The sequence below is a fragment of the Lepus europaeus genome, chromosome 9, assembly GCF_033115175.1.
Source record: "Lepus europaeus isolate LE1 chromosome 9, mLepTim1.pri, whole genome shotgun sequence".
NCBI classification, from domain to species: domain Eukaryota; kingdom Metazoa; phylum Chordata; class Mammalia; order Lagomorpha; family Leporidae; genus Lepus; species Lepus europaeus.
The window spans coordinates 17,035,425-17,043,492 of record NC_084835.1 but is presented as its reverse complement, the minus strand read 5'-3'; positions in this window follow the sequence as shown (position 1 = coordinate 17,043,492).

The following is an 8,068-nucleotide window of genomic DNA, read 5'->3' as shown; positions in this document are numbered from 1 at the left end:
ACATTTATTGTGGCCTTTATAATTGGAAAATCTTCAAATATATCACAGTTGTTTATATTTTTTCCCTCATAAGGTGAATTGCCCATAGCTGTACGTGAAGATGAAGTACTAGACCATCATGGGCATACAGAAGTAGACCCGGTGGTTTCTGATAGAGGAAGAATGGGTCTTTCAGGTTGTTCTCCAGTTGTCAGGTGAGCCCTGAGTCAGAGGCCTGGAAATCTACGTGTAATACAAGAGCCAGGCTACAGAGTAGGTCTCAGGTAAGTAAGCACCTCAAAGGTACTTTTATATAGTAGGTGTGCAGAGAGTATCATTTACTCCCCTGGTGACCAGAAGGGTATAAAGTGGCTGGGGTTAAACCAGCTCTACATGGAGGGTTTCTGGGAAAGCATTGTTCCCTGCAGAGAGCCAGGTTTCTATGAAGATAAGAATATGCCGTGATAAGGCTAAGGATGTAGAATTTGAGAACAGACGACCTAGAGTGCATTCTAAAAAGTTTGGAAAGGGGGTAATATTCTGCACAAGCACTTCAAGGATTGCTTTCAACAAGGATGCCAATCATACAGTAACCTGTTCTTATAAAACCAGGGGTGATTTTCCTCCAGGACTGTCACTTTTCTGCTGCCACCACTGAAGCTCTCCTGCCCATTTATACAGTCTTTCGGGAACTTTGTGTAGTTTATAACTTGATGTTCTTCATCCAGGAAGCCAGATGACCTGCAAGGGTCATTTGCACATTATAAAAGCATTTGTTAATCCCGGCCTACTTTCTGCTTCTCTAACCAGCAGTACCTGTAGGACATTCTGTGTTTTTTTTGTTGTTTGCTTTTCAATTGGAAAATTTTATTGAGGTGATGATAGATTCACATGCAATTGTAAGAAATAATACAGAGAGATCCCATGTGCATTGTACCAGTCTCCACCAGTGGTAACATTATGCAGAACAATAGTCCAATACCACACCAGGATATTGACATTGATGAAGTGCGTGGATTGCACTTAGATTTCCCAGTTCTGACATACTCATTTATGTGATATTATGTAAGTTCACATATCAACCACCAGCCAAGATACTGAATACTTTCTATCACCAGGATCCCTCTACAGTGCTTTTATATCCACAGCTACCTCCTCCTGCCCCTCCCCCAATCCCTAACCACCCAATAAGCCCTAATCTGTCTTCCATTTGTCTAAAATTTTTCCATTTCAAACACTTTGTATAAATAGAATAATAAGGCATGTAACTTTTTAGTTTTTTTTTTTAGAATAAGTCTCGAGATTCATCTGAGTTATGTATGGACAATCTAATCTTTTTTATTGCTGAGTCTTATAAACTTGGTAAGGATATCATAGACTTAGTGTGGTCTAAGACACTAGAGACTTGCTGCTGAGTCACAGACATTATGTCTACAGTATGGATGTACCTCAGTTTGTTTAACCATCTACCCACTGAAGGACATCTGACTCATTTCCTGGATGGGAATTATGATTCACTTATGAACATTCCTGTACAGGTTTTTGTATGAACATAGGTTTTTCTTTTTTTAAAAAAAGATTTATTTATTTATTTATTAGAAAGGCAGAGTTACAGCGAGAGAAGGAGGAAGAGAGAGATCTTCCATCTGCTGGTTCATTCCCCAAATGGCCACAGTGGCCCAGCCTAGGCCAGGCTGAAGCTGGGTCTCCCACATGGGTGTAGGGGCCCAGGGACTTGGACCATCTTCTGCTGCTTTCCCAGGAGAATTAGCAGGGAGCAGTATTGGAAGTGGAGCAGCTGGGACTCAAACCGACACCCATACGGGATGCTGGCACGGCAGGCTGTGGTTTAACCCACAGTGCCGCAGTGCTGGCCTCAAGTTTTTATTTCTATGGAATAAATGCCCAAGAGTGCAATAGCTGGGTCATGTAACTGCATACTTAGTTTTATAAAAAAAAATGGCCAAACTTTTCTAGAGTTACTGTATCGTTTTATATTCCTACCAGAAATGTGTAAGTGCTCTGATTTTATCACATTGTTGCGAGTATTTACTGTTGGCTTTATTTTTGTTTTAGCCATTTTATTAAGTGTATAGTGATATCTCCTTGAGTTCCAATGTAAATCATAATGTTGAACTTTTTTTAAAAATTTTTTTTATTTTTTATAAATGACTGCTACGGCCTCCAAAGCCAGGAGTTGGGTGCTTCCTCCTGGTCCTCTGCTGCGCTCCCAGGCCACAGCAGAGAGCTGTTCTGGAAGAGGAGCAACCAGGACTAGAACCCAGTGCCCATGTGGGATGCCGGCGCCGCAGGCGGAGATTAACCAAGTGAGCCATGGTGCCGGCCCCTGAACATTTTTTTTATATCTTTATTTGCCATCTGTATTTTCTTTGGCAAAGTGTCTGTTTTTATCTATTGCCCGAATTTTTAAAAAATATTATTTATTATACTTGAGGAGTAGAGTTTGAGAGAGAGAGAAGAGATAGAGGTCGGTCAGTCTTCCATCCTCTGGTTCATTTCCCAAATGGCCTCAATGGCCAGAGCTGGTCTTATCAAAAGATAGGAGCCAGGAGCTGCTTCTGGGTCTCCCACATGAGTGCAGGGGTCCAAGGATTGGGCCATCTTCCACTGCTTTCCCAGGCCATAGGTAGAGAGCTGGATTGGAAGAGAAGCAGCTGGGACTTGAATTGGCACCCATATGGGATACCTGTAAAGGCTTAGCCCAGTATGCCATAGTGCTGACCCTTTGTTACCCAATTTTTAACTGCTAGGTTTTGAGAATTCTTTATACATTCTATACACTAGTACATTGTTAGGTATGTGGTTTGCATATATTTTCTCCCAGTCCATGGTTTGTCTGTTAATCCTTTTCACATGGATTTCACAGAACAAAAGTTTTGATTTTGATGAGGTTGAATTTATCACTTTCCTTCTTTTATGGATTGTACTTTTGATATCAAGCTTACAACCTTTTTGCTTAGCTCTGGACCCTAAAGACATTCCTCTTTGCTTTCCTAGAAGTGCTAGGGTTTCATGTCCATGATTTATTTTGATGTACTTTTTCTGTATAAGGTATGAAGTTGAGTTGTTGTTTGTTTTTGTTTTTGCCTGTAATGTCAATTGTCCTGAAATGCAGCCAGCATTATTTGGTGGAAAGCTATCTTGTTTTTGAGCTTTTGTCAAAAACCAAGCAAACTCAAGAACAACAATAAACAAACAAAAAAACCCAAACAGCCCAATTTAAAAATGGGCCAAGGATTTTAGATGTTTCTCCAAGAAGACATATAATTGGCCAATTAAGCACATGGATAGTCAATATCACCAGCTATTAGGGAAGTGTAAATCAAAATTACAGTGAGATAATACCTCACATTCATTAGGTTGGGTTGGATATTATGAAAAAAATCACAACTATTGGCCAGGATGTAAAAAATCTGAAATCCTTGCGCATTGCTGGTGGGGATATTAACAATGCTATTGTTTCTATGGAAAACAGTTTGGTGGTTTCTCAAAAAATTAAACATAGAATTACCTTACAATGTAGTATGCCCACAAGAATTGAATGCAGGGACACAAATGGAAGCTTACACCCCAGTGTTCACAGCAGCACTATTCATAATAGCAGAAAGGTGGAAACAACTCAAGTGCTCACCAACAAATGAACAAACAAAATGTGATATATACATACAATGGAATATTAATCAGATTTTAAAAGAAAATGGGGGACTGGCATAGTGGTGCAGGTTAAGCTGCTGCTTCCGATGCCGGCATCCCATGTTGTAGTGCTGGCTAGTCCCGGCTGCTCCACTTCCAATCCAGCTTCCTGCTAATGCACCTGGAAAAGCAGAAGCAGAAAGCCCAAGTACCTGAACCCCTGACACTCATGTGGGAGACCAGGTCCTGGCTCATAGCTTCAGCTTGGCCCAGACCTGGCTGTTGGGCCATTTGGACAGTGAACCAGTATATAAAAGATATCTGTCTCTTCCTCTCTCTCTGTTGCTAAGCCTTCCAAATAAACAAATACTAATTTTAAAAAGGAGATAGGATGAAATTCTGATCCATGCTATAACATGGATGAAACTTAAAAATTTTCTAAGTGAGGCCGGCGCCATGACTCAACAGGCTAATCCTTTGCCTAGCGGCACCAGCACACCGGGTTCTAGTCCCGGTCAGGGTGCCGGATTCTGTTCCAGTTGCCCCTCTTCCAGGCCAGCTCTCTGCTATGGCCCAGAAAGGCAGTGGAGGATGGCCCAAGTGCTTGGGCCCTGCACCCCATGGGAGACCAGGAGAAGCACCTGGCTCCTGGCTTCGGATCAGCGTGGTGCGCCGGCCACGGCGGCCATTGGAGGGTGAACCAACAGCAAAGGAAGACCTTTCTCTCTCTCTCTCTCTCTCACTGTCCACTCTGCCTGTCAAAAAAAAAATATTTTTTTTGCTAAGTGAAATAAGCCAGCAACAAAATTATAAATATTGTGATTCCGTCTATATTAGGTCCTAGAATGGGCAAATTCAGAGACAGAGAGTAGCAGAGAGGTTTTTAGAGGGCAAGAGATGGCAGAGAGGGGAACGGGATCTGGAAAATTACTAAATGTAAGTTTCTGTTTGGGTTGGTGAAGTTTCTGAAGGTCAATGGTAGTGATAGTTGCATAGCATTTTGAGAATACTTGGTTCCACTGAATCATAACTCAAAAATGATTAAAATGGTGAGTCCTGTGTTATAAATAATTGTCACAAATTTTAAACGAGTTGAATGTATTTGTATGGATCTACTTTCTGCTCCTAATCCCTAAGAGATTCTTCCCATAGTACCATACAGCTTCAACCTTAAAATGTGAGCTTTATGCATGTTTTTCTTAAAGTCACCACATAGATTTCTCCTCTTTGAAGTTGTATTTTCCCTCACAGATAGGTAAATAAGCAGTGATGATCCTACTTGCTATGAGAAGCAAAACAACAGCCCTAAGTGAGACTAGTTGCTGCTCTGACATTCAAGTCACAAACCTCAACTGTCTATTTAAACAGTAATAGTATCCTCTTTGCCATGATCACTGTGTCATCACAGTGCTCTGGAAACTGTGGAATGCTGTTCAGTTATCTAGATTATCATTTTAGCCATAGTACATAGTATTTATATTACTGCAGTTTTAGCTGTTTTGCCTGATAATGGAAGTAAGTTTTTGCTGCGGTTTATAACTAAGTTTATAACCATCTGACTTTCTCCCCCTCAGACCTTTCCACACTAGACCTCAGTTTGGTCATACTATGAGTATCTCGTCGAGCTAGACTTACCCAGTTATGGTATTAACTGATAAGTAAACCAGGAACACTGAGCCACTAGTTTATATTCAGAGGTTGTGACCATATACAGAGCCTCTCCCTTCCCAGAATCACACACCCATAAAAACCGAGTCATCACAAAGATATTGGAGCATGGGTTCAGAGCCAACAAAGGGAAGCTGCTTTGAGATATTTTTGACCCAAGATTAAGCCTTAGTAAATTATTCCACTGCACTATCAAGGCCCCCTTCCCCCAATACAAATAGTTCACTTTCTCCAAGGTCAAGGCCCTTCTTGCTGAAGTTCTGATGGATTTGGGCCTTGTTGGCCATTAGCCTCCTTCAGAACGCCCCCAGGACACTTTGTGGTTTAGTGTAACACCATTCTGGTTGTAGTCGATTTTATTTTATCCACAGAGCTATTTTGTCTAAATGTGTTTGTATACATGGTGATCTCATTCATTGTATGTTGACTTTATTAGAATAGTCAGTGTTCTGCCAAGACTCATCAATCCTCAGTTCCAAGGGACCTCTTTGATGGATGAGGCATACCCTGGCTGCCCACCAAGCCTTCAGCATGATGGGCTGGCAGTATGGCTTAATTTCCGCCCCCAACGATTTCTCAATCTCATTCTTGGTTTACACTGGTCTTTCAGAACACTTGGATGCAGTATCTTGACGCGGCAATTCTGAGTTTTTCCGCTGTTGAGTAGGTCCCCAGTGACTTTACCACCGCCACAGCAAGGTCCCTTTGTGGGGACATCCTCGGCTTTTTTATAAAGACTAGCACTAGGTGGCAGCAACAGGAAATGAAAGGCCTAGTGTTGGCCAACAGGGAATGGAAGGGCAAATCTGGGTAACAAGAGACTATGCAAACCTAATAAGACTTGGTAATTCGTTTAACAGACACACACACACACACAAATGTGAGGAAAGAAAGGTACCTCTAAGAGTGTGAGCCCAGCAGGTGAGGCAGGCGGGGGTGGGAGTAGGGATACCACTGACAGAAATGAGCCAGCTAGGAAGGGACAGAGAAGACAATAAATACGCTTATACGAGGTGAGATTAAGAACTGAAAGGTGATGGCAAATTGAAGTCACTCTGAAACACTTCAGAGTCCCACTGGGTACAGGAAAAAGAGCTAACACCAACCTAAGAAGGTCAGAACACTAGAGAATGTGTTATTGGGTTACTCTGAGGGAACCAACTGGTTCCCTAGACCCACTTATCACTAATGAATCCAGGAGGAAATTCCCTAATTTTTGCCTTACTGAAAAAAAAAATTTTTTTTTGCTTCATTTCAGTGATGAAAGAGAAAGTAGGCTTCCTTTGTCTAAGCAGAAACCAGGTTGCATGAGCAATGCTGGTATTGGCAAATGATTCACTGACAAAATGCCAGTCCAATCAAAACTGAATGCTCAGATTCCCTTTCAAACTTTCCCATTCTATTTGAAAAGCTTTCAAAAAGAACCAAGTTTTAAAATAATAATTGGAAGTTGTACTGTTTCACAGAGAACTGTGTGAATACTGTATTTATTCAGTTTTACTTTAGGAGCTGTGATGGGCTGTAGATTTACATGGGGATAGATCCTAATTTTTCCCTATTTATTTATTTGAAAGGCAGAGTTACAACAGAGGCAGAGGCAGAGAAAGGCCTTCTATCTGCTGGTCACTCCCCAGATGGCTTCAACTGCTGGAGCTGAGCTGATCCAAAGCCAGGAGCCTGGAGCTTTTCCAGGTCTCCCACATGGGTACACAGGGGCCCAAGGACTTGGGCCATCTTCTGCTGCTTTCCCAGGCCATAGGGAGAGCTGGATTGGAAGTGGAGCAGCTGGGACTCAGACCAGTGCCCTTATGGGATGCTAGTACTGCAGGCAGTGACTTTTACCTGCTATGCCACAGCACAGGCCCCAGAATCTAACTTTCAAGTCCCTGAAGCTCTGAGCAGCATTTGCTCATGTTTGAGACATGGCCTACATGACCAATCCTATTATGGAGTGGATTGGGCCGCTCCAAAATTCTTACTCTGACACACAAGTTTAATTAGAGTGCTTGTTAAGTGCAGAGTCAAATTCCAGCTCTCAGCACCAGATGTCACGGTTGCTTACTGACTAGAAAATAGGCAGTCATTAGTCATCCCTCTGCATCAGAAGGGGGATTGATTCCAGGACCACCCTCCCCACTCCAGGTTATCAAAACGAGGATCTTCAAGTTCCTTATGTAAAATGGCATAGTGTGTGACCTATGTACATCTTCCCATACACTTTAAATCTCTAGATTACTTAGAATACAGCAGGGAAGGCTGGCATTAAGTGAGTGATGACAACAAAGCATGATGAATACCACATACAGGCTTCAACAGGATCATGGGCTGGGATACCTAAGGGATAGGACTACAGGTCTCCATGAGGAGGTGGTTCTACTTTGAGGAGATGGGATGTCGAATTTTAACTGAGGCAGATTCCTTGGCTTATTTTGGCTGTTACTGGAGCACTGGTTCACTCTCCTTTCTCTCATATTGTAACTGTGACTTTCAAAAAAATCTTTAAGAAAAAAACAAAAGAAAATTTCTAAAATTCATTCCCCTACAGAAAGTGTATCCTTCAAGAAACAATTGTTGGGGCCAGTGCTGTGGTGCAGTGGGTTAAAGCCCCAGCCTGCAGGGCTGGCATCCCATATGGGCAGGTTTGAATCCCGGATACACCACTTTCAATCCTGTGCTCTGCTATGGCCTGGGAAAGCAGAAGATGGCCCAACCTCTTGGGCCCCTGCACTCATGTGGGAGACCCAGAAGAAGCTCCTGGCTCCTGGCT